The sequence below is a fragment of the Pleurodeles waltl genome, chromosome 7, assembly GCF_031143425.1.
Source record: "Pleurodeles waltl isolate 20211129_DDA chromosome 7, aPleWal1.hap1.20221129, whole genome shotgun sequence".
NCBI classification, from domain to species: domain Eukaryota; kingdom Metazoa; phylum Chordata; class Amphibia; order Caudata; family Salamandridae; genus Pleurodeles; species Pleurodeles waltl.
Genome location: NC_090446.1, coordinates 193,766,837 through 193,794,282, shown reverse-complemented (window position 1 = coordinate 193,794,282; position 27,446 = coordinate 193,766,837). Strand labels below are relative to the sequence as shown.

At 45.7% G+C, this 27,446-nt stretch overlaps 1 protein-coding gene across 5 annotated transcripts in view; it reads left to right on the top strand.

Annotated features, from left to right (window-relative positions):
* PKIG (cAMP-dependent protein kinase inhibitor gamma) overlaps positions 1 to 27,446 on the top strand; it is a 417,015-nt gene that overhangs the window by 5,962 nt on the left and 383,607 nt on the right. The gene's annotated exons all lie outside the window — the stretch shown is intronic.

The window sequence follows — 27,446 nt, the reverse complement described above, 5'->3', positions numbered from 1 at the left end:
GCTTTGTGTCCTCACACTAGGTCAGTAGGGACCCATAAATAATACCCCCTCCCGCCATTCAGTGTCTTTTTAAGCATTCTCATGGCTGGAACTTTGCCCTCTAGGGGCTAACTATATAGTTACTTGACCATGTTTCTTACAAATTCTAATTTTATTGTGGTGTCCTCTAGGAGTTGTTCTAAGCATTACAGTCATGACAACATACTAAAATGTTTGTGTCAGGGAAACTTGCCCCATTATGCTTTGCAGGGCATTACTTTTACAAAACATTTTTGCTCATAACTCAGCCTGTGGTCGCCGTAGGACAATGGGGCCACCGCAAAAACATTCAAAACATGTCCTCTTTCTGTCTACATCATCTATGGGTCCCTACACTAGGTTAACGGGGACCTCAAAGTAACTCCCCCCCCCCCCCCCCCCCTCCTCCACCGTTCAGTGTCTTTTTAAGTGCTCTTATGGCTGGAAATTTTGTGTTACAGTTAGGAGAAGTTATGTTTTATGGGCCTTGTCTGTAATATCATTGCAATAGTTGGCATCCAGGAGTACATGTTTTGATTGAGACATTGTGTGCTTCCACAAAAAAAGTGCCTGCTCTCCGCAAGCTGTGTTAATTTTATTTATCCAGCTGTTTAAGCATGAACTTCTAGCAGCACACACATGACTTTGGAATGCTTTTAAAGTGTCTTATATAACAGACAATCATTGTTGTTTTTCTCTGGCAGCAGCACAGGTGGGAGGAGGGCAGCCATTAACATACATGGTACTTTAGGGCTGGCTCAACAGTGCACCTCTTACCTGACCTTTTAACCTATACCAATATTACGCTACAGGTCATTGGCTCCAGAGAAATACATATCTATTATCATGCTATTTACTTTTACTGATTCACATTACCATACAACATTCTTTTAAAGCCAGACTTTAGCATTAGCATACATAATATTTACCCCTACGGTATGCCCTGTATCGCCAATAGGGAAAGGTGCAAAGTATTTAAAAAGTTGGACATTTAATTTGAACTTTTTATGTGTCCTGGTAGTGAAAAAGTCTCAAATTTGTTTTTCACTATTGTAAAGCCTACCTCTTCAGGTAGGATAACAGGGTTATGTTATTACATTTAATAAGTGCTGACTTTTGATTGGGTTAATTTTTGATAAGTCACAATTCTGAAAATGGCATTTTAGAAACCTGGCATTTTCTTGGTTCCTGCAGCCTGTTTCCTGGGTCACATGACCAGGTATAGTTGGCAGCTGGTCTTTGTGTATTTCTCCCAGACAGTATCACAAAGGAGGATCTGGGTGTTGGCAGGTTGGGCCACCTCTGGCTTGATAAGGGAGAGGAACTGTCATTTACCATATTTGCACTTCAAATGCATTGGTTCGACTCATGCTCAGAGGGCTTCACACTAGTCTATTGTGCCCTCAGACAGACTGAGATCAGGGCAGAGAGGTGGTAAATTCCAGACACCTCTGCAAGGGGGAATCCAGAAGCATCTTCCCTTTCAAAGCTTAAATCGGGACCTTCATACCAACTCTTGATTACACTCCTGGACCTGTGAAGATTACAGAAGAAGGACACCCTGCTGCTTGTGCCCTGCCCTGCTTGCAGAGAAGGAAGAGTGGAACTGCACCCTTCATCCCAGGTTGGCCCAAATTAGACATAGACAGTTGGAGCTTACATCTACATGAATCTGTGCCTAATTTTAGCTCAACACATGATTCCTCACTGCCCATGTGATGTTTAAGAACTGCATAAACAAAACTCTGTAAAACATGTCTGTCTCATAAAAAAAAGCTGCATGGTTTTCTGAGGAATTAAAACAACTGAAAAAAGTCTGTAAAAAGTGTGGAAGAAAATTTAGATTGAATTATAACAATGCTGATAAAAAGATTTCTAAAGCATCTCTGAAGAAATATTATTATGCCATTTTGTAAAGCATGAACTGATAATTTCACGAATAGGCTTGAACAATCTCTAAATTTGGTCAAAGAACTTTAATTAACCGTTAATTCCTTTTTAAAATCATGGCAACCCAGTAGGTTCTCACCCCTGTCAAAGAAGCGGTGTGAAGCACTGGCTCTCCACTTCCTTGAAAAAGCACACAGTATCTATGGTGCCCTAGCTAAACCAAGGGGTTTGGTGTTAACCCAGCAGAAGTCCTGCTATTCAATGTTTTCCATTCAGAATTTTCCATCTTCCATTAGTTGACTGTTGAGGAAGTTATGTCAGTAGCCAGCATGGTGAAATCAGGCTCACTCTTGGACCCGACCCCAGTAGGAATTATCATGAAAGGTGGGGACGTGGTTCTCACAACCCTGACAGCTATACACAATTGACCCTGGAGAAGCATAGAGTTCCAGATGACTGGAAGCATGTGATTATTTGTCCTCTGCTGTAATGTTATGTGAGTTTTGACCCCTGATTCCACATTGCACTTAGCCTAGCAATACATCGTCATTTTAGTGACCACCAGCTTCATTTTGTCTATTGACTTTATTTTAGCATTAGCCACTGCCACATTAAAAGCTTCAAGTCGTTTTCCTCATTGTACTGTGCTCATGTTCTTATTCTTCATGTTTTTTTTCCCACCAAGAGCTTAGGCTGATAAAAATGTACTCGGACAGCAGGGAACGGACTTGTTTCGAATTGGCATCTTGGGATTGTGTCCAAGTCCCGACGTGTTATTTTCAAAGCAGGCCTAAAGCAATCAGGATTTTTTGAATAAATACACTTGTGCAGGGAGAGGGAGGATCTAGACTTTTCCTCTCTTGTTTGTTCAAAGTATAGGAGGCCGAGACCAGATGGACCGGGGACAGAGAGTGTTTGCAAATCTCAGGCACATCCAGGACGCTCGAGTGTGCCATCCTTCCCATGAGGATAATTGATCTCTCTCTCTTTCCTCTATCGATTCTGGTGATCTGATGCTGAATAGGAGGGAGATGAAGCAGTGATGCCCTTTTCTCATGGTGATGCATATTTTTTAATTCATTATTTGCTTTGCATAAGAATATAGATACATATATTTGCTGTGTATATTACAGTGGAGAATCAATTGTACATTTTTTCATTTCATTGCTGGGACCATTTTTGAACGTGTGCTTTCAGCATGCTAATCTCCTTTCAGGTACCTTGTGTAGTGAAATAATAAATGTCTTCATTGGACTAAGAAGCGCATTCCAGAGACTTTTATCAGTGCATGAGTGTTTCAGCTTGGTCATTAGTGAAGCAAAACATATGCTTAAAAAAACTTTCCCTGGATCCTGAGGTTGTAGGCAATTATAGACCTATTTCCCTTATTCCAGGAGCCTGTAAGGACTTGAAAAAAATTATAAACAGATGGCTTGTAGCTCATCTGAAAGGCAACATTCTCCACTCTCTTCAAATGGGATTTCGCTTGGGCTGTAGTACAGAAATTGCCTTGTTAACTGCTACTGAAGATCTGAGAGCAGTTCTGGACCAAGGATGCTCAGCTGCTTTGATCCTTTTGGACCTAAGTGCTGCCTTTGATACATTGTCACATTCCGTTTTTTTGCATCACATGGAAAGAGCTCGGTGGAGAGTCCTTGGCTGGTTTGCTTCTTTTCAGGGGAAAATTAGCTTCCAGGTCAGTGAGGGTCCTTTTCCCTCGGACATACACCAGTTGATATGTGGAATGCCTCAGAGCTCATCTTTGAGTGCAACGCTTTTCAATATTTACGTCCTTCCTCTTTCGGACAATATTGGCTTATTTGACTCTAAGATAGTATTGTACACTGATGATACCCAGCTGATATAATAGCTGTTTAGAAAAAGTCTCCAGTTGGATGACATCCAGCTGCTTGAAACTTAACTAAGATGAAACAGAGGATATGATAGTGGGTAATAGCCCCTCACTCTGGAACTTAATCAGCTGGCCTTCATCCCTATGGGAATGTCCGTCCACAGAATTAGAAGTGATGAGGCTTGGCATAATAGTAGACAGTCAACTCAACATGTCATCTCAAATACAGAGGATGGCTGGCAGCTATTTTAGTTTGCTGTGAGCTCTAAGTAAAACCCTGAAGTGGCTGCTGGTAGCTGTCCGAAGAATAGTGATTCAGGGATTGATTCTCTCCTGTCATGATTTTGGTAATTCTCTATACCTGGGAAGTCCACAGTGCATTGCTACATGGTTGCAAGTAATTCAGAACGTAGCTGCACGACTTTTGATGAATGTCCCTAAGATGCAATCAGCACGCCACGCACATAAAGCTTTGCACTGGCTTCCAGTCAACTGCAGAACACAGTTTAAGACTCTCTGCACTTTGTGCACCAAGCCAAATATAACCTGGGTCCACCCATTTTACAACAACTAAGCACTGCTTATCAATCTAACAGAGATCTCAGGTCCAACGGTCTCAACTTATTAGTAGTTCCCAGAATCAGAAAAACTTGAGAGGACAGTAGGTTATTTAGATTTTTTTGGACCAAAAATCTGGAATTCTCTACCTAAGGACTTGAGAAAGGAGGAGAACTATACAAGTTTTAGGAAGAAATTGAAAACGTATTTCTTTTCCAAGTATGTTTTGTAGATGGATGGCATTTTGGATCTGATAGTGGCAGTAGCCCTGGGAGGTCCGCTGGGTAGCCATTCACTTTATAAATAACTAATGTAAGTAAGTCCAAGGGTCAGCTGACTGACCTCCTGTCTGATCTACAGGAACATAGCAAACTCCAGTGACATCCTTGAATCTGCCTAGCTGATCTGCTACCTGGACCTGCCTGAGCTGTGCTAGTCTCTAGTGAAGTGAGTTGTTGATCCACAAGAGGGGCCTCCTAGGTCCTGGACCCTTGGTGTGGCATCAGTTGAGCTTGTTCTCGAAGAAATGGAGAAGACGTTTTAGGCTGTTTGTGACTGCCAACTGGTCCATCAGACAGAGACTTCTAGCTGCAGATTCCTTACCTTCGAATTTCCAGGCATCCACTTAGAATCTGTAACTGTTTGCTGAGCAATACCCCAGTGCGTCATCGGGTTGCTTTGTTCAGCTTCAAATTACATTGTCGGTGTCGTTGGAGCCCTCTATGACATCACAGTTGCCTATAAAGGCACCACCCAGGGGCACATACGCCAGTTCTTTTCCTTCTTCATCAGTTAAGTGCAGATCTGTGATAGAGCTACTCCTCTGTTCATTTAATCTTTTTGACAGGCCTTTTTTGACTTTGTCAGTTTTTTAATGTGTGCAAGGATGTCATTGAGGAAGATGGGATTCAACCCATGTGGTGCCTGCCATCGTCCCATGTCAGTAACAGATCCCCATCTAGTATGCCTTTGGTGTCTCAAATGCGACCACTACTCGAAGGGACGCTCTGACAGCCGGGCCATGGCTCTAAAGGCTTTGAGGGAGCGATCCCTGAAGCTCCTTGAGGCCCGGCAGTCGACATCAGCAGACACGAATCCAAGGAGGTCCTGGTCAGGGAGAAGGTCACAGGACTACCCCAGGAGACCCAAGTCCCCACTCGTCCCACTTGAGGTCCTCCAGGGACTCAGAAGAGGCACAAGAAGAAGATGATGTCCAAACGGACTTTGAAATGAAGTCGCTCGATGAGGCGAGTCAGGGATGTCGATGTTCCAGGCACAGTTCAGCAGAATCTTTGCAACGGCTGACTCTGGGCCTCCTCCCCCCACCTTTCCAGGAGCCAGAGCGACCCCGCTCAGTTGAAGGAATTTTACGAGGCCATGCAACGCATGTTTGAGTGTGCCGGCTCTGTTGCAGCACCTTCGGGCACTGTGGAGTCAGAGGAGGCTCCATCAGGTTCAGCACTGGCTTTGATGGGCACTCAGGGATCTGATTCTGGAATGGGGCCGGCTGCACACAGCTGACTTTCTCCAGTGCTGTTCCCACAGTCGACACTTCCGGTGTCATCGACGTCCATCGGTGGTGCCAGCCCTATTTTGATCTCAGATGAGCTGGAATGGCATCACACAACACTTATGTTGACACTCACAGGTGCCAAATCATGTCCTGAGCCTTTATTAAACCAGCCAGGCACTGGAGATAATTGGGAGGGGTCTCAGGACACTTTAGAAACCTAGATGGAGCCTGTGGACCGGGAGAGGCCAGTGAACTGGGTGCCTCTCCAGATTTTGGCTTGCTCTCTTCCCCAGCTGTGGCTACTGAGTAGGGGGCATCCTATGCTTTAGTGGTGAAGGGCAGCGGAGGTCCTGGACCTCAAACTGCCCTCAGTACAAATCGGGACTAACTTCCTGACTGCGTTGCTTCAACCAGGGGCTACCTCATCCGAACCAATGTTGTCTTTAATGAAGCACTCACTGATGTCCTGCTGCGGACCTGTCCACACCCAGCACAGGTTTTCTTGTAAACAGGACAATTGGCGGCCGCCGTCACCCAGCTCTGGGTGACCCTAGTTTTCTCAGCTATCACCCTACCCCTGAGAGCTTGGTAGTCCAAATCCCCACTTCCCAGGGCTCCTTTCCTTCCGCAACTTCGGACAGGGAATCCAAAAGTCTGCATCAGCTTGGGAAGAAGATGTTTTCTTCCAACAGCCTGACATTGAGGTCGGGGTACATCTCATGCTTATTGGGCCGTTTTTCCCACATGTTGTGGGATATGGTGGCGCAAGTGCTGCCCCATGTCCTGGATGACACACAGGCTATTCTTTCCCAAGCAGTGCAGGATGGGAGAGATGCAGCAAAGTTCAGTATATGGCGTGGAGTATGTAGGAAGCTGGCCTGGTGTGTGTTGTGAGCGTCTATGATGTCACACCTTGTACCATGTCCAGGTGTCCCCTATTAGTGAAGTGTAGGCAGTGCCTAGGAAGCCAGGGCTCTCTAGAGGTAGCTGTGGATGAGGACCCAAGACTTATCTAGGATAAATTCAAAGCTTATGTGTTACCACTACAATCACACAGCACTTACACACATGAAAGAACCACACAGTTTTACAAAACTAAAGGCTTTATTATAGTAACACAAATACTAAAATACTGTATAGACAATACCCCCAGCTGGAGGTAAGTACAGACACTAATATATACACATTAGCAATCAGTAAATAGCATAGAAAGGAATAGGCATTGGGAAAAGCAATAGCAAACAGTGAGGGCCCTGGAGTGACTAAACCATATACTAAGAAAGTGGAATGTGAAAGGCAGTCCCCCATCCAAGGATGTGGTATCAGGAGAAGGGAGCTGGAGGAACTAGGAACCCAAAAGGTAATTACCAGGCACTCATCCTCCCCTTCCCCTCCCCCCCGCCTCCCAGTGACCAGGAAAGGGGAGGTAAGTACCTGGTTTTCCCCAAACCAAACCAAATAGGAGGACTTTGGGAAAGGATTGTGCAAGACCCAGACAAGACTCCAAGAGCTCAAAAGTGGATCATGACAGATGAGGACCTGCAAAGGAAGCGGACTAAGTTAATTTCGAGATGGAGTGTCTAGTTGTGGCAGGGGCCACTGCCGACCCTTCTGTGGATGCAGGACCATGTCGACGGTGGACAAAGAAGGTCAGCAGTGCAGCACAGGAGCAGAAGAGGAGTTTCAGATGTGATGCAAGTGACGTCCCACATCGGCGGTCATGATTCAGTCTGTCCGTGGTGGTGGAACGCCACCAACAAGCTTTGGCAAATGCAAGAATCTGAGAAGAAGGTTTTGCAAGGCTGAAGAGTACCAGCAAGGGCCAGGGGACTCGACCCAAAAAGTGGGATCAGGGGTGAGCCTCAGCAGTTGGAAGAGTCACAATAGGAGGAGGCAGCCACTACAGGTGACCCACGGGTAGTAGGCACAGGAGTCGCAGTGAGGTGCACTCAGCACACCTGAAGAAGTTTCCCACACCGCTGGAGCAGCAGGCAGGGGACTGTGTTTTGCAGAAATAAGTGCTGGGGGCCAGGGCCACAGAGAGCCTGAATATCCCTTGGAGGAGAAACAAACAAGCCTTGGTAGCTGCAAGAGTCACGTTGAATGGGGATACTGTCCTGCAAGAAGAGGCAAGGGCTTACCATTTCCCAAGTTGGACAGCTGGTAGGGACGCCCAAGGGGACCACTCCAGACTATCACCTGTAATGCAGGATCCATGCAGCTCTGGAGGAGAGAAGATCCATGCAGCCGGTTGTTGTTGCAGTTGGTGCCTGCGGATGCAGGGGAATGACTCATTCACTCCAAGGGAGATTCCTTCATACTTCTTGTGGAGGCTGAAGACCCGTCGCCCTCAGAGGATGCACAGCTGGGACAATCTTGCAGTTGCTGGAAGGAGCCGAAGAACCAATTTTGCATAGCAGAGTAGTCGCTGAAGTTGCAGACTGTCGGTTCCTGGAGGGTCCAGTTGCAGTCCTAGTAACCAGAAGATGAAGTCAATGATGCAGAGGAGTCCTGCTGGAGTCTTGCACATTGAATCTGAGTGTCTACCCAAGAGGGAGATCCTAAATAGCCCAGGACGTGGGTTGATCACCTAGCAGGGTGACCACCTATCAAGTGGGGCCTTATATATCACCTTCCTGACCTGGCCACTCAGATGCTCCCAGGGGCCTCTACCCACCTTGGATTTAAGATGGCAGAATCAAGCGGACACCTTGCGGTGCTCTGGGAAGCACCCCCAGGGTGGTGATGGACAGGGGAGAGGTCACTTCTCTTTCCATTGTCCAGTTTTGCACCAGAGCAGGGATCCATGGGGTCCCTGGACTGGTGCAAACCGGTTTGAGCAAGGTGAGCACCAAAGGTGCTCTTCAAAGCATATTGGTGACTTGGGGAGGCTACCCCTTCCAAGCCATGTAACACCGATTTCCAAGGGAAAGGGTGTTACCTCCCTCCCCCACAGGAAATCATTTGTTCTGCCTTCCTCTTCCTGAGCTGGTCAAGCAGCAGGAGGTGACAAACCTGTCTGATCGGTGACAGCAGCACGGGCTACCCAGAAAACCCCAGAATACTACTAGGAGCAATGCTGGAGGGGTCCTCTAAGGAGCCCCAGAGTACATGGAATCATAAACCAATACTGGCAACAGTATTGGGATATCATTCTGACATGTTTGATACTGAACATGTCCAGGTTCAGGGTTACCATTATGTAGCTGGACATAGGTAGTGACTTATGGCCAGTACACGGGTAAAATGGCTTCCCCGCACTTACAAAGTCCAGTGTAATGGAGCTGGAGTTCGTAGGGGCACCTCTGCTGTTGCAGGGATACCCTTGCACACAGGTACCGGGGCCCTGCCCTCTGGGTTAGGAGGGCCTACCATAGGGGTGACTTACAGTGACCTGTTGCAGTGACCTGTAGTGAAAGGGTGCATGCACTTTTTCACGCAGGCTGCAATGGCAGGCCTGCAGACACATTTTGCATGTGCTCGTATGGGTGGCATAATACATGCTGCAGCCCATGGGGAACCCCTGGTGCCCCAATGCCCTGGGTATCTAAGTACCATACACTAGGGACTTGCATAGGGACATCCGCATGCCAGTTGTGGGGTGTACAAAGTCCTAAGCAACCAAATGTAGAAGGAGAGAGCACAATCACTGGGGTCCTGGTTAGCAGGATCCCAATAAAACCAGCCAAAACTCACTGGCAGCAAGCAAAAAGTGGGGGTAACCATGCCAAAAAAGAGGATACTTCCCTACAACGTAGACACGACCGATGCGCTGGGCAAATCGTTTTTTGTCGATGGTGGCCCTTCTGCCCCATGCCTGGCTCCGAATATCTGGCATCTTGGGGGATGCCTAGGCAAACCTTATGGACATGCCCTTCGATGGCTCCCGCATATTTGGTGAAAAGGCAGAATCAGTGTAGAGAGCTTTAAGGATTCCTGGGCTATGGCCAGATCCTTGCCAACCGTCTGTCTTTCGCCCCTTTCATGGCTGCGGAAGGGGGCGCAGCACCACCCCACCCACAGGTCAGCCACCGTCCTGTGGGAGGATGCAATTGTGGTGCCTTCAGATCCAGAGGGTCTGGCCAGCAGTTGTCTGCCACCCAGTCTCCCACCTCCACAGCGTGCAAGCCCTTCTAGTGTGATTCTGAAAGACCATACTTGTCCAGTTGGAGGGAGGATAAGTCATCATCACCCTCACTGGTGGTCCATGACACTGGATAAATGGGTCTTTCAGATCATACAGAAGGGCTACTACCTCCCCTTCCAGTCTTTTCCCTTCTCCAGTGCCTCCCTCAAAAGAAGGACGGATGGAGGATCATTTGTTTTTACTCCATGAGGAAGTTACGGATCTCTTGGCCAAGGGTGGCATAGAAAGGGTCCAAATATCAAAAGTAGGCATTGGTTGCTATTCCTGCTACTTTGTGATACCCAAAAAGAACAAGGGTCTTCACCCTATTCTGGATTTACTGGACTTCCATCTCTTCCTCAAAAAGAAGAAATTCAAAAAGCTCACTCTAGCTCAGGTATCCTAAACCAAGGAGACTAGATGGTAGCACTGAACTTGCAGGATGCATTCTTCCATCCCCCCCCCCCCCTCCAAACCCCAAATCCTGTTGGCCCACAGGCGTTACTTGCAGTTCAAGGTGGGCCACAAGCACTCTTAGTTCAGTGCTGCCCTTCAGTCATACCAGTGCCCCATGGGTGTTCACCAAGGTGATGGTGGTGGTTGCAGCTAATCTGCGCAGGTTAGGAGTTTCAGTCTTTCCCTACCTCGACGATTAGCTGTTGAAGGCTCCTTCACCCCAGGCTGTTGTCTCCCACCTCCAGACTACGGCAAACCTCCTGCATTCGTTGGGGTTCACCATAAACGTGCCAAAGTCACACCTGACTCCCTCTCAGACGCTCCCTTTCTATGGAGCTGTTCTGGACAAGGTGCAGTTTTGGGCCTATCCTCCTGAGCAGTGAGTCCAGGATAAACTGGTTATGATTCTGATGTTCTGGCCTCTCCTGTATTTCGGTGTGACAGACTGAGGCTGCTGGGCCTCATTGCCTCTTGCATCCTATTAGTAAAACATGCCAGATGGCATACGTGGGCTGTACAACGGGGCCTGAAGCTCCAGTGGGTGCAGCAACAGTGAGATCTCTCTGACATGGTCCAGTGCTCTTGGGGGGGGGGGAAACTGCGAAAAGACCTGCACTTGTGTTTAAAGAACTGTGATTGGGTCAGAGACGGGCTAATCGCCCATCCTCCTCTAGAACTCGCAGTAGTGACAGATGCGTTGCTTCTGGGATGGGGCAGGCATCTAGGAGCGGTGGAAATTATGGGATTTTGGTCTTTGGCGAAACCTGGGGTCCACATCAATCTTCTGGAGCTCTTGGCGATCAGGCTAGCATTAAAGGCATTTCTTCCTTTTGTCAAGGGGAAGATAATGCATCTGTTCACGGACAACATCACCTCAATGTGGTACTGCAACAGTCAGGGCAGTGTGGGATTGTGGACCCTTTGTCAAGAGGCCTTATGCCTCTGGATATGGCTGGAACAGCAGGGCATAACCCTGGTGGTTCAACACCTGGCAAGTTCTCTGAATGCTAGAGCAGACAAACTCATCCGTTGATGCCTAGCGGATCACGAGTGGTGACTCCATTTTGTGTAGGAACATGGAATCTTTCAGCAGTAGGGAGAGCCCAGGTTAGATCTGTTTGCCTCCGAGGTAACGCACAATGTCAGCAGTATTGCGCTTTGGAAAGCATCCCTAAGCGAGTGCCACCTTGGAAACTCCGTCACGAGTGGAGCTTAGGCCTTCTGAACGCCCTTCTGCCCATAGTTCTCAAAAAGATCTGGAACGACCGGGCCCAAATAATCCTTATGGCTCCAGGCTTGTCACGGAGAGTCTGGTATCCTGATCTTTTGAAAATTAGTATCAATCCTCCCATCAGCTTCCCCCTTCAGAAGATCTTCAGTCGCAGCAGCAGGGGAGGGTTTTCCACCTGAACCTTTCAACTCTGGGCCTTCATGCATGGAGATTGAGGGGCGGTAGTTGACAGCCTTCGACATTCCTCCCAAAGTCTGTAAAGTTAGTCTGGCAGCCACCAAGGTGGTATACGATTGCCGTTGGAGTCAATTTTGTAGATTCTTGTACAGAAAAAGCTATTGATCCTCTTTCTGACACCTTTTTTCTGATATCCTTCTCTTTATTCTATCGCTAGCCCAGTAGGATTCTGCATTGGACACACTCGAGGATTATCTGTCTGCTCTGTCCGTTTTTCTACAGCTGGCTGATCAGCCTTTATTGTTCAAATCACCTATTGTACACCGATTTCTCAAGGGGCTTGTACAAATATTTCAACCTTCGCCCTTTGTCATGCCTCACTGGGACTTAAATGTAGTTCTCACCTATCTTATGCGTACACCCTTTGAGCTACTGCACAACTGTCCCCTTCAGCTGCTCACCATCAAGACAGCCTTCTTAGTGGCAATACCATCTACCTGGAGGGTGAGTGAGATGCAGGATTTGTCATCCAAGCCTCCATATCTCACAATGTTTCCGGACAAGGTAGTGCTTCGCACTCATGCCTCTTTACTCCATAAGGTGGTGACCCTGTTTCACCGGGGTCAGACTATCACCCTGCCCACCATCTTTGCTCCACCGCATTCCTCTAAGGAAGAGGAGCAACTCAACCGACTGGACCCGAAAAGAGCATTGTTGTTCTACCTTGACTGCACAAAAGATTTCTGGGTGGATGGCCAACTCTTTGTGGATTATGTGGGAGTGAAGAAGGGGCAGGCAGTGCTGAAACAAATCATTTCACCCTGGGTTGTTCTCTGCATAAGGATCTGCTACGCTCTACCAAGAAGCAGCCTCCTGAGGTCTTGATGGCCCATTCTACCTGGGGCAAGGCTTCTACCACAGCCTTGGCACGAGGTGTACCAGTCCTGGTCATATGTCAGGCAGCAATGTGGACGTCTTTTCACACATTTGCCAAACACTGCTGCCTGGACAATCAGGTCCCCAGAGACAGGCTTTTTGCTCGTTCGGTCCTGCAGGACTTTAGTTTAAAGTGAATTTGTTTGCAGCCCACCAACAGGAGCTTATGGCTTGGGTATCTGTTCTAAGGTAAGGAATCTGCAGCTAGAAATCTCTATCAGATGAACAAGTTACTTACCTTTGGTAATACATAATCTGGTAGAGACTCTATCTAGCCGCAGATTACTTACTACCCTCTCTGTGGGCTCATTTACTAGGATTGTCCGTTTCGGGGTCCTAGTTTTTGCACAGACAAACCTTGTCAGTTGCTCTGCGCTTCTGGATTTGAAGACGAATGAGCCACCTGACATTACGCAGGGGTATTGTTCAGCAAATAGTTCTGGATTCCAAGCTGACACCTGGAAATTCAAAGGTAAAGAATCAACAGCTACATAGAGTCTCTACTAGATAACGTGTTACCGAAGGGAAGGAACTTGTTTGTCAGTGCAAGGGCCTTACAACCCATGCCGACTGCCATCATAAAGTGCTGGTAAACCTGACTCTTCGTACTACAGTGACCGGCAAGGCAAGCTCTGCACTTCACACAAAGGCAGCAACAGGCCACAGTGAGCACCAATGCCAGTCTGCAGCATTGATCGTTCATGACGACCCTCCACAATGCTCTTCTTTGCTCCTCACGGCCTCCTCCTCCGCCGCAAACTGGACTCCTCACACCAGACTTTGAGAAGGTAACCTTTTTCAGTAGGACTAACCTGGTCTTTGTATCTGGCCTGTGCTCCATCGTGGTGGGGCTGAACTTGTGTCTTTCACCCAGTCTTACACGACCAGGTAAACATGAGTGGCGCTTTGAGCTATTAGACACTCTACTTACCTTAAAATGTTTACATTGCATAACCCAGGTTCTATTGATTAGATTTTTGTCGTTTTTAGGTCTAATGATTTACTACAATTTATTGTTTTTCTAAATTGGTGTGGGATTTTTCTTGTTTTCAATTTATTACTGTTAGTGTTTTGCACAAATACTGTCCAGAGGGTTAATCACAGGTTAATTTAGTAACTTTTTGTCGTTTACCCAGACAGATATTGTGGTTGTTGCTTGGTAAGGACTAACCACCCCCAACCCATTTTCTCCTACCACTTATCTGTTTTTCTACTTTTGGGGGGGCGGCATTTTAGGCACTTGGCTGCTTTAATTTTTGCCCTTGCAATGTACATCAGTGGGTTAGAATTAACCTATTGAGATGGTGAATTGGTGAGAGGACATATTTTTATCGAATAGGAAAGGGAGAGGAACAGAAAAGATCAGTATGTTAAGAAAAGATTTAAGTTAGAGTGAACCTCATGGAGGGCTTGGTGGGAGTACTGTCAAGCCAACATTTGACTGACAACAAATGAGAAGAATAGTGAGAGTGCTTACCTAGATGGAGAGCAGAGAAAAAAAACACAATACCCCTTTCCGAAACGAGAATTGTTTGGGTCTTTCGCAGCCTGATTTAGGACTGAGCAGGTCTAGAAAATGCAGATTCCAATATGTTATTGCTAAAAACTATACTCAAGTTAGCCCTTTTTTTTTTTTTTTTTTTTTTTTTTTTTAAGCTCCTTTTTTGGCTGTGCGTTCTCCCTTGAAAATTGTGCAGTGTGGTTTAATCCTTTTAAGCAAATACGTCTCATTGGTATTCTTTCCAGAGAAAAATAGTAATTCTATAAATTGCAAAAATCCTAATGTAATAACCCCTGCGATCCAGATTAATGGCTCGCCTAAAACCAGTGGGAGGAGTTGTTTTTTATGGGCGAGCGCAAAGCGCTCTATCCAGTGTTGTAATATCTCTTTGGGCTTCAAACCAAGCCCATGTCACGTCCGTTTCTTTCATTGGTTGGTGAGCTTGTTTTTAAAATCTGCTTGCTTCCATTGGTGAAAGGCATGCATAAGTCATGCCTTTTCGACCAAGTACTGAAAACATACGAGGCTCCAAAGTTTCCGTCCGGTTTCTGGACTACTTCTTCTCTTTTTTTTTTTCACAGCACAAATCGACCCTGTTACATAGTTAATTGCACTTTTGCCCATAGATTTCACCACGAGTGAACTTTTTTATTTCCGTTTGTGTGCCTGCTTTGCACTGATGGCGGCCGTCAGCTCGCGTATGTGAAACTTTTACTTTTCAGTTTATATGGCAAGAAAAGTCCAGTTAGTTATGTGAAACTGCTTTATTTTAATTTTCAATCCGGTTAGGCGTTCACAATGCTAATTGCTCTAGCTCAGGCAAACGCGAGACCCGATACATTACAAATGCTTGTTTTCCTTATGAACAGCCCTAACTTTTAATATCAAACACTTGATATGTGTAATCCTTGATTGTTATTAGAGTGTTTGCTTTAAGAATAAATACAAGTCTCGGAGAAGACGAGCGAAACTGGAGTTAAAAGTCACTATTCCATCAGTTACTTTAAAGTAATGTATTTGTTTTTTTGTTACTTTGTAACATTTGTATAATATATCTAGATCTACTTCGCATGCTGTTCCATTTAAATTTCATTTTCCCCTGCAAAGAATGGTTAAATGTGCAACTGTGCAGGGGACAGTGTGGAAAAAATAGTTTCAGCTGGAAATGATTTAACCGAAGGAAACTAAGTGAAGTACATCGTCTATAACAGGGAATGTTTTTTAAAGTCCTTTCCTTTTCCACTGCGGAAATGAGGAGTTTAGGCACGTAAAGTAGCGAATGGTATTTATCTTGAGTGGCATGCGGTTAATGTGGGGAAATTGTTGTGCTGTGCCAAATGCCCCAAGAAATGGTGATTGTTTTATTCTCCCGAGGTAAGGCGCATTTTTATAATTCAGATTCCGAACCACATCCACAATCTGTGGTCTTGTTTAGTGTTACATGTACAAGTAGCACGGCACATTTGCAGAATATTTCGGCATTAGTTCATACATCCAACCATTTAACTTGTATTTCCAATATGTGGAATATTCACTCTGCTGCTACTGTTGACTAGCTTCCACTGTGCTGTATGGTTGCACATAGAATATTGCAGTGTTTGTTTATTTATTTACTTGGGTATTTGTAAGGTGCTCAATATCGCCGTGAGCATCCTTAGCACGTACAGGCACAGATGTGCAAAGAAGCACCCATGACCAGGTGAACAACAAAATTTGTTTTGGAACAAGTAAAGATGCTTTGGGTGGAGTGTGGATCATCCATGTCAATAGTTACGACCAGCACTTTGATGTACAAGAGTGGTGAAGCCTTAGGAGAAGAGGTGTCCACTAAGGGTCCTGATGAAATAATTACTCATTTACAGAGTGGAACACAGAAATGCACCTTGTTGAATATGGCATCAAAGACGTGAGCTTTAAGACTTTTGCAGGATTTAAATGGCTTACCCTATCTGAGAGCAATCTACAGCGTAAAACCTTGGATGTGAAGATACCACCCACCAAATAGTTCATGACCGGTCTACTGGGTTTACTGGCAAAGCACAACGCTTAGCAACCCTCCAACCTCTCTTTCTCTCTCTCCAACTGCACTGAGTGTGGTTTCAATTTTGGTAAAAATGGAAGCACGGGGATACATGCCAAGAAATCCTGGAGCTTTTTGCCAATGTGATCTGGGCTTTTTCCAAATAAGACACAAAGACACATTGGGATGAGTTATGAGCATGGGTTATTGGTGCTGATGGTATATCTCCCCTCCCTTAGAGGAGGAACCTCACAAGTGCACCTGGAATGAGTTCTGCACCATCGATCTCCAGCCCAGCTACTTTTCTGTATGTGGGCCTCAGATCTCCTGGGGGAAGAGACATGAACGTCCAAGCACACAGTCAGACAGGGAAGTATTCATTCCTACTTTCTTCTTCTGATTTGATCTCCTTGTAGAAATCTTTTTTTGTAGTAGAGGCACCCACCCTTCCACCTGCATGGCGTGCAAGATTGACAAAATAAAGTGAAAGTCTGATTTGTGACTCTATATCTGTAATGGGTGCTACAAATATGCTTATTTCAAACAGGTAACTTTTGAATGAGCATGAAAGTGTAGGCTTACCCACAGGAATGTTGTAGTTGTGTGTATGATTATGCTGTGGAAATCGAAGTAGTAAAGTTGTGGCATGTAAAAACAATTTCGAGATATTTTCAAATTGCTAACTAAATATCTGTGGCCAGCACAAAAAACAGTCCGTAGCAAATCACCTTGCTGCATTACTTCCGCCACTCAGTGGTTGGAAAAGTTTTTATGAAATTCTGTGCCCCAAGTGCGAACTCCGGCGGCAGAGCAGAATTTTTTGCCCCCCCCTAGTCAGTAAGTACTAATGCGAAGCATCTGTGAGGAAGACCTAAAAATCAAAAGTAATCAAGTAAAGGCACTTAAGATGTCCTTAAGTACAAACACTCTCATATCGAGATTATTAGGATGGAGTCGTTGCATTTAAGCCTAGGGCCAACTGAGGGAAGGTATTGTTATTATATGAAACGGAAGGCCGGAAGTAAAGGAATGCATCATAACTCCCTGCTTTGCTAATGCTTTCATTGTTCACCATGACTATAAAAATGTCCATTCGGTGTAACAGTGGCGTACTGATACTCTTTATACAAATTGTCCCTCGCCACCCTGGAATGGTACCTGATGCATCCTGTAACAATAAAGATGAGTAAGGCTAGATGTTATTTATTTTCTGGGCCTGCCAACTTATTGGTAGTGTTCTGTTCTCACATAGTACCTTTGAGGGAAGAAGAAAAGTTCTCATTTGGCACCACAGTCGCTCTTTCCATGTTCATTCCTGTAGTAGAACACAAACGTATCAACTCGGCAGCCATGTCAAGCCATTGTGGGAAGCCTTGCACTGCAAAGGACGTTGTGTGTATTGCTTTCGTTATTGCTGAGCTCCTAGTCTCTTCGGTGGGCAAATAATTGTAAACCTGTAGCCCACTGACACTTGTCTACTTTTCGCCTCAAAGCTGCATGTGCTTCTCACAAGAACACAATATTACTGTGAAAGAGTTGGGTCTTTTTATTTTCCCCTTTTTCCCCCCTTTTTTCCTTTTTATTTATTTCCTTTTTGCTCGTTTACGTCTTCTATTTCAAAATTTAGGATGGAAATTGTGTTTCACAAATAACCAGATGTATGTATTGAGCCAAGCAGACAAGCATTCGATTCTGACAAAGAAAGTATTCCAGAGGACGGTGCCAAGAGTGGGAGAGACTGAGCGCCGCTGGCCTTGCCTGAAAGATCTTGGGAATCTGCCTCGGGTGCGGTGGCATTGTTAGATTTGCGCCTTAGAAGGGCACCAGCACTGATGTTTGGGAACCAGGGCTTATCTTTCATCATATGACATTGACCCAGAGCAAGAGCGGGGAAAGCAGAAAAGGGAAAAAAGCAGTCGAAAGAGGGAGACGCAAGAACACGGAGAAAGCTTTTGTGCCCCGCATTTATTTGTTTTCTAAATTAAGCACCAAGTTGTATTCTGCTTCTGCAGGGAGCTTGTGAGAGGGGACCCAGTGTGAGAAGATAGAGGACAGCCAGGGTTGTTTGTCAACTTAAAACTGAATACAGTACTGAAGGCTGGCACAGCCAAAGCATGTGTAATTTTAAGCGAGACTTGTCTGAATGTGCAATTTATATTAGCCCAGCGCTCTCGTATTGCCCTTGTCAAGGGCGATTAGGTTATCCAGTCTTGATTTTCTGGTTCACATCCTGGGACTTGTAGTCGTGCTTATAGTTGCATTAGTTCTGCTAAAAACACAACCCTTTGAGGTCTGGGCGGTAGTTATTACATGTTTGCGTTGGCCAAGCAGCTGGCTATTTGAGTGGAGCCGTGTCAGCGCGTGCCTGTGCGCTGTTCTGTCAGATCTGGTCTTCACCAGGGTGACATGAAGTGTTAACATAGCTTTTCCAATACCTTTGTGCCATCTTCGTGCCCCGCGCCCTCGTCTCCTGCGCTGCTTTGAATCCTGACCATGGAGCAGCGATCTTCCTGTGTGCAGCTCTGGGCGGTCCCACCTGGTTTGCGGAAGACTTGTTTACAATGGACTCGTGTGGCCTGATTCTTCGTGATAAACATTCATTAATTCTATGTGGCGATTTCTGTTGAATTGTCCTTTTTGTATATAAGGAATTATTTACAAACATGTATGTTGGTCTGGCCTAGATCAGCACCAGCTTTGGCATTATTACAAGCCTTCGGTTATCCCCCCCCCCCCCCAAATATATATATATATATTTTTTAAAAAAAGCCTCTGTATGTATATATGTGTTTTTATATATATATATATATACATATACGTACACACACAGACAGGGGCTTTGGGTCAGCCTCTTCATCTGTTGGCCTGTTCATCTGTCATTCACATTGTGCCTATGTCTATGCCAGAAAATAAAATGGGGTCATAGGTCATCCCACTTCACTTATTGGCTCTTTTGCACTGTAAGTGGTGGCTTTTTGTCTGCTCACAAGAAGTTGTCTTCTTTGTCATGATGATGCTAGGCGTCGCACCCTTTTAAGAGGACCAAAGGGAAGACAGGGGCTACTAGGCTCCAACCGTGGTGGTTGAGGTTGTTGGTCATGGACATCCTGTGGCCCATCAAAGTGGGTCAAATAAAACCCTTTCTGCATGTGACTCTTGCGGTGGCGAGGGTGAGCAGTCTCAGGACCCTCAGAAAGCTAGTTTGGGGTGCCAGAGCTCAGAACGTAACAGTCCATTAACAGGCAGGGTAAGATCCAGTTCTGTGCTTATATTTTGGTAAAATAATGTACTTTTAATCTCATAGAAGTACTACATTGTATACAATTCTATTGAGCAAGTAAACAGGGTTGTTATAAGTTTCCCCAACAATCATGGGTTAATCCTCTCCACCCCTCCTGGTACTTTCTTGCCTCCCTCTGGGACCATGACACCGCTATTAGCATCCCTGCTATGCTAGGGTATAGGCAAGGATTTGGTCCTTGTGCAGACTGCTCACGGTTCTCGTGTATTCAGTGAGCAACTCAGTTCAAATTCTTAGTATGGCATTTGTACCACAGCTTCTAGCAATCACGGCAGCATCATCCATGCAACCAGGTACAACTGAGGCCTACTGGGCCCTGTGGTTACCTGTAGTTGTTCAGCAGTCGTCTAGGTTGTCCAGTGTAAACAGGAGAAACGTTCCCTTCGGGAACATGATGGCTATTCACTGCAGTGGTTGCTGCATGTTGGGTGATCTCCAGGGGACCACTGTGGTAGCACCAGTCCTTGGCATCTGTGACCCTCCAGGGTCAACTGTGAACTGTCTCTTTACCTGGCTCTAGTTACAACCTCAATACCAAGTCCTCGCCGGTAATCGGGGTAGTTGTAGCCAGCAGGCCATTCTAAGACTTCCCTCTTCCACGGCAATTCAAGCTTTCTTTTTGTCGGCGGCAGCACAAGTTACTTAGCTTACAGTAGACTACTGGGTCAAGTTAGGTTGACAAACTGTGGTACATACTTAATTGCAGATTACAGTCTAGGCTTGTGAGCTGGGTTAGTGTGATGCCAAGGCCAAAAACAGTAAGGATACAAGTCTCTCAGTCCGGCACTCAGGGCCGGAGAACATGCCAGTGTACAGGGGACATACCTGTCCCAACAGTGAACTAATCCTTTACTTTGACAAAGATTTTTTTTTTTTTTCTTTTTTCTCTTTTTTCTCCTTATGTTTTTAGTCATTCGTGTATGTTTAAACTATCTGCAGGTTACAGTAATTTAAATCCAATTATACCTTTTTTTGTGCCGATCAGAATAAATTGTTTAAAAACCAGTTTTAAGCATGCTAATCGGCCCTGGAACTGGTCTATTAAAATCATGTGCGATGGTTAATATTTAAAATGTAACCATTTAATTGCCATCATTTCCTCCACATTTGGGCAGTGATGTGATTTATTTATTTTTCTTCCCATTGACTTACGTTTGGCCACTGAAATCGCCATGTAAAAAGAAAATATGTAATTCCGGTAACCCATCAAAATGATCAAGTCATTCATAATCGTGGACAGGAATCTTCAATCATGCAATACTGGATCTTTCATAGGTTCAAATGCTTGAATCATTTCCTGTCGTTGAAGTGGGAGTCCCACGGTACAATTAGAAAAGCAGTGTAATGTTAAACATATCTTGTGTAGGTCATAAACCCTTCACTATAGTAACCTATCACTAGCACTTAAAAGACACCAGACTTCAACCAGTCAATTTGCAGCACCTTCTAGAACACTCCCTTTGGAGGCTTCTGTTTCTGATTCTTTACCACATGTTGTGTGAGAGATTCTCCCCTGAGCTTCTGTTCTATATCTTACAAGTGCCCTGAGCTTTGTCTGTAAATATTTCTTCTTTACAACATTCTACCTCGTGCTGAGCAAGGTAGTATGTTAGCAGTAAACATAACAGCTCTGCTCAGTTCAGCTTATTTCCAGTAAATAGAGAGTTATTTCAATCTACTTTATACTTCTAATTACTATCGGCTGTAAATCTGACTTTACAATGTCGGAGCAAGGTAAAAAAGGTATTTTTGGACCATGTGGGACCTGTTGCAAGATAATACTTAATTCAGGAGACAAGGACTGCATTTTCAGCCTCTATCCAGCCCACAAAGTGAAGGACTGTAAGGTATGTCATACCTTTTCCTCCAAATCTCTAAAGGACAGAGGGGGGAGGTTGCTACTGTGGCTTTAAAAACTTAAGGCTGAGGCGGACTGTGTTGTTGAGGATGATCGTGAGGATTCTTCCTCATCCTCAAGGAAAGTGCACAAAAGGGAGAGGTCCGAATTTGTTATATTCAAGAGCCTCTCAGAAAATCTACAAAAAAGACCCACCATGGGTCTCACAAAATCCTTCGGAAAATTTAATTGGTAACATAGACCTTCAGAAAGCATTCTCAGAAGCATAAAGAACGTTTTTTTATAAAAATAAAATAAAAAAAAACCTGGGCTGAGCCTCCTACACCTCCACCTCAAATTTCCCACTTTTTCAAACAAATAGTCATTGGTACTGTAGACAGAGAGTTTGTTGCTGAGTCCACAGTCAACCAAGAAATCGTCTATTATCCATTTGCTGATAAGGACACCAGTGGTGGTGACTATGACTCCGACCAATACGACAGTAGCAACTGGGATTATAGTCGATGACCACTTCGACAGTACAGTTTATGTCACCTAGCTCATCGATGATCGAACTAGTCTCTGCCTCTTTGACGACAACACCTATCTCAAAGGCAGTGCCAGTGAAACCGCCGTTGACGACCTTGACGACAACATCGTTGGTGATAGAAAATCTCAGGTAAGACCAAAAGAGAAGGGAAAAGCTACATACCTAACAGTAAAATATACATCTCCAAGAAAAGTTTCACCCTTACTACCCAGTCGTCTCCTGGATGCGGATGACTCAAAGGATGATGGCCCTTTTGGGGTCTCACACAGTCCATCCAGCTGCGGGGAAAAGGAGCGAAGGCGTCATGAAGAAGCATCTGGTCCTTGCTGCGGAGTGTTGGAGGTGAGGCGGTGTCGGTTGCGAGGAGTCAGTCCTTTGCACTTCTGGTAAAGTCGAAGTCTAGCAAAGTCGCGATGCTGTGGGGCTACCTCATGGGGTTGTGATCACGTCACAGGTGCTGCAACGGAGTCTGGTGTCAGGACGTCTGGTGTATGACACTCCCACTCAAAAGTTTGTGCGGATGTCAGCGGCTGCAGCGATATTAGGCCTACATTGTCGGTGGGGGTCGTTGCGCCTCGGTCAGGTCCACGGATCCAGGTGTAGGCGGTGTCAAGAGTTTCATGCAACAGCGTCCTTAGCGAAGTCGCACAGAGTCATCTGGTGTCGTTTCACAGGATTTCACCAGAAATTCACTTCCAGGGGCCCAAGAATTAGAATGGCACCCTCTGGCAAGCTGGAGTCCACAGAATGCAGGCTCCGAGACTGGTTGGTGAGCCCTTTGTTGTGCATGATGCTTCAAAACAGGAGACCAGCTCAGTTCAAGCCCTTAGAGATACTTCGCAAGAAGGAATGCACAACAAAGTCCAATTTTTGTCCCCTTTCACAGGCAGAATAAGCAACTGCGCGATAGCCCAACAAAGCACAGGCAGGGGCAGCACTTCTCCTCAGCTCTTCTTCTGGCAAAGGTTCCTCTTGAATCCTTGAAGTAATCTAAAGTCTGGAGTTTTGGGTCCAATGTTTGTACCCCTTTCCGTCTTTGAAGTTGCCCAACTTCAAAGTTTCTAGGATCCTGCCTTGCCCAGGCCTGGCTTCAGACACACACCAGGGGTCTGGAGACTGCTTTGTCTGAGGGCAGGCACAGCCCTTTGTGGTGTAAGTGACCACTCATCCCTCCAGCCTAGCCCAGATGGCCCATCAGGATATGCAGGTTACACTCATCACTGTTTGTGTCACTGTCGAATAGAGATACACAAACAGCCCAACTGTCAGTCTGACCCAGACAAGGAATCCACAAACAGGCAGAGTCACAGAATGGTTTAAGCAAGAAAATGCCTACTTTCTAAAAGTAGCATTTTCAAACTAGCAATCTAAAAACCAACTCCACTAAAAGATGTATTTCTAAATTGTGAATTTAGAGACTCCTAACTCCTTATCTCTATCTGCTCTCAAAGGGATACTGTACTTTAAGGCTGCCCGATGTTAATCTTTGAGAGAGATAGGCCTTGCAACAGTGAAAACTGAATTTGACAGTATTTCACTCTTAGGACATGTAAAATGCTTCAGTACATGTCCCACCTTTAACGTACACTGCACCCTGAACATGGGGCCACCTAGGGCCTACTTTAGAAGCCTTACATATATGAAAAGGGAAGGTTTGGGCCTGGCAAGTGGGTACACTTGCAGAGTCCAATTGGTAGTTTAAAAATTACAACACAGACACTGAAGTGGCAGTTCTGAACCATGTATTCAGGGCTACTCACGTGGGTGGCACAATTGGTGCTACAGGCCCTATAGTAGCATTTGATTTACAGGCCCTAAGCACCTCGAGTGCACTTTACTGGGGACTTACTAGTAAATCAAATATGCCAATCATGGAAATGACAATTACACATCCAATTTCACAAGGGGAGCACTTGCACTTTAGCACTGATCAGCAGTGGTAAAGTGCCCAGAGTAACAGAAACAGCAAAAACAGAGTCCAGCACACAGCAACAACCTGGGAAGTAGAGGCAAAAAGTTAGGGGAGACCATAACAAGGATACCAGGTATAACACCTACAAATCCCAGCCTCAGTGGCTGCTATATTGCCATGTTTGGGTAAAAAATAGAAAGTCTCCCAAAGAGTCTCCTGCCTGCCTCATTAAGCAGCCTGAACTGGCATAATGCCGTTATAAGAATCCATCTGCGCCAATCTGTGCATATCTTGATGAGGAAGGTGGGAGCCTGGACAACATCTGAAAACGTTTTTCTTCAATGTCAGCACTCACAGTGCGAGCATCAAACTCTTTGACAGTGTTTGGAAGATATGACTGACAAATGTAGTCATGATATTGAACCATCTCTTGAACGTCTTCCAGACGATGTCAAAGAAGAAGCTTAGAAAACCTTAAAGGAAGGAGAGTGTACCATTTCCCCCCCCCCTTGAAATCATTAATTACACTATGGACATTGTGTACACAGGTTTCAGACAACTGGTTGGCAGTCCTGCTGTCGCAAGTTTGGTTAAAAGCCACTTCCTTCATGCCGGAGGTACAAAGTAAGATTCTGGACCTCCCATATGATGGCGGAGCCCTCTTTGGGAAGCACGTTGGCAATGCCCCCAAAACCATAAAAATGAACCCCCGTACAGCCATGTCACTGGGTACCCTGCATTATTGTACAAAAACCTTTTGTGGCGCACAAGGCAGAGGGCAATTCACTTACAGAGGAAGATACCAACAACATAGGGACACACCATACCAATCTAGGTCACAACTGGTCCGTGCACAGCACCAGCAGAGACTGTGTCCTTAGGCAGCTTACTCCAAGTAAACCCAGAGAGGAAAACTGTGTTGTCAAAGCAAAGACACTGGACGTTGACCGTGACGAGGTACAGGCACCGGCTACATCTACATCCCATCAGACGTACCTCAGAGGCAAAATATCTGTTCACCTCCACCAATGGACTAAAATAAGAGACCAGTGCGTATTGGATCTAATTCAGTTCTGCCACACACACTAGAATTAAACCAAAAACTGCCTCCATCTCCGCCTCAGAAATCTCCTCAAAACATCTGCATATTCTCAGCTTAGAAGTCCAGACCATGCTCAGCAAAGGGGCGATAGAACAAGTCCCTAGAAAACCAGAAGGCAAAAGGTTTTTATTCCTGTTTCTTCTTAGTCTGGAGAATGGAGACCTATCCTGAATCTGAAGAACCTGAATAGCTCAGAAAACAGATGTTTTGCATGGTCACTCAACAGGACATCTTGCAGCTGATCACCAAGATGCATATTTTCACACCCCGAAAAATCCACAACATCAAAGAATTTTAAGAGTCGCTGTACCCGGCAGCCATTATCAGTTCAAGGTTCTCCCATTCGGCCTGAAATACACCCCACACATTTTCACAAAGTGCCTGGCACCATTAGCTGCCTTTTTAAGACTGGAAAAACACCAAGTTTGTCCGTATCTCAATGACTGGCTTGTCAAGGCACTTTCCCATCAATCTGCATTGAGGTCCACCAGTGCCTATTTACACCTTTAGAGCAAATTGGGCCTTAAACTGAATCTGCAAAAGTCAGCCGTTAGGCATCCCAGAGGATAATGTACTTTTGGGCTACACTGGACACAGTACTGAACAAAGCATATTCAACTCCTGAAAGATGGACAAAATTACTGCACCTAACTCATCTAGTGCAAGGAAAACAATTCACTGTCTGTCACCTCTTCAAATCCCTCCTAGGAATGATGTCTTCATGCAATCCATTGGTAGTGTTTTGTTGCCTTCAAAATATGAAAGTTGCAAAAGGAACTGGGCAGGGCGATTCGACAATATATTTTGCAGCTCCCAGGAGATGTGCTCTGCTCTGCCCTGGTGGATTCAAGAGGCAAATCTCTCAACAGGCCTGACATTCTTACCCCAAGTTTCCTGGTTGGTCATCACCATCCAACAGAAAGGGTTAGGGAGTTCATCTGTAAGATTTGCAAGTCAGCTGCAAATAGGAGCCATCTCAGTTATCTCTTCACATCAAATTTCTAGAATGTAAGGCAATACATTAAGCCTTCCTACCCGAGTTGCAAAACTCTGCAGTGCTCATCTGCACAAGACAACATCGCGACCATACACTATATCAACAAGCAAGGTGTCACAAGATCTCAAGCATTGTCCCAAGAGGACCAAAGAATTTGGAAATGGTCGAACCGTCACCAGGTGAATCTGGAAGCATAACTTGTGCCTCCACTTGCACTCACACATATGCACCCCTGTCCGCAATCATTCACACCCCCACACCCCTCTGCATTTATGCACACCCCATCCCCTCCACACACGCACACATTCAGACACTCCTGTCTCCGCATACGCTCACTTGCATCCAAATCCGCACACTTGCACCCCCATCTGCACACTAGCACACAGATACCCCCACTCACTCAGACTTGCCAATGCACCCTCACTCACATGCATATCAATACATACACCTACTCACTCACACCCCAACACCCCCTCCCTTGCGCATACATGCAGGCACCCCTCCCCAACCGCACGCATACATCCAGACACCCCCCAGTTGCTCGCTCACAAACTTGCACTCAAACACCCCCATTCACACACATACACACACTCAGACCGATACCACCACCCCTCTGCATACAAAAACACACACACTTGCACCTGTGACACACCACCCTCCCCTCTGCATACATGCAGACACACACACAGCCACCACGCACACATACACACACACACACCCACCCATTCAGACACACACACCACACACATGCACCCTCCACCTCCTCTATTGGACGATTATCTTCCAGCAAGGTGGTAGTGCAGGAGGGGATGGGTCCTTGCATTTTCTAGCACAGCACCGCCGTCAGGACTCTGCCACGCCGAATTAAGTATTGTAATATGACGGGCAGTGTCTTGTTGCTGTGGCGGTGCTGGTGGTGGAATCGACTCTTCAGTGGGCATACGTTCTTTCAGGTCTTCTAATATGGCAGTCAGAAGACCGTCTGCACTGGCAGTCTGTTGACTGCAGCGCAGGTCTTCGACAAAGACCGGCAAAATCGTAATGAGGGCTTAGTCTTAAATGGAAGCGGTTTTACATCTGGTGTCAACGGTCAGACGCGCACCCAGTATTATCTATACTGTAGGAAATTATTTCTTATTTACCACATCTAGCAGGTTCAGGTCTTGCTTATGCTTCCATTAAAGTTCACCTAGAGACCATATTAAGCCTCAGTAGATCAGCAGCATCACCATTGTTGTGGTCTAGCAAGCTCATCAAACAATTCCTCAGAGATCTGTTTAAGGTCTTCCCACCTGTACAGAGTCCTCCCCCACTCTGGAAACTGAACACTGTGTTTTCTCAACTAATGAAAAGCCCATTTGATCCTATACACAAAGCGGACATTTAATTCCTGTCTTGCAAAGTACTGTCCTCTTAGCACTTACATCAGCAAAGTGGGTTGGTGAAATACAGGCATACATCATTCAAGA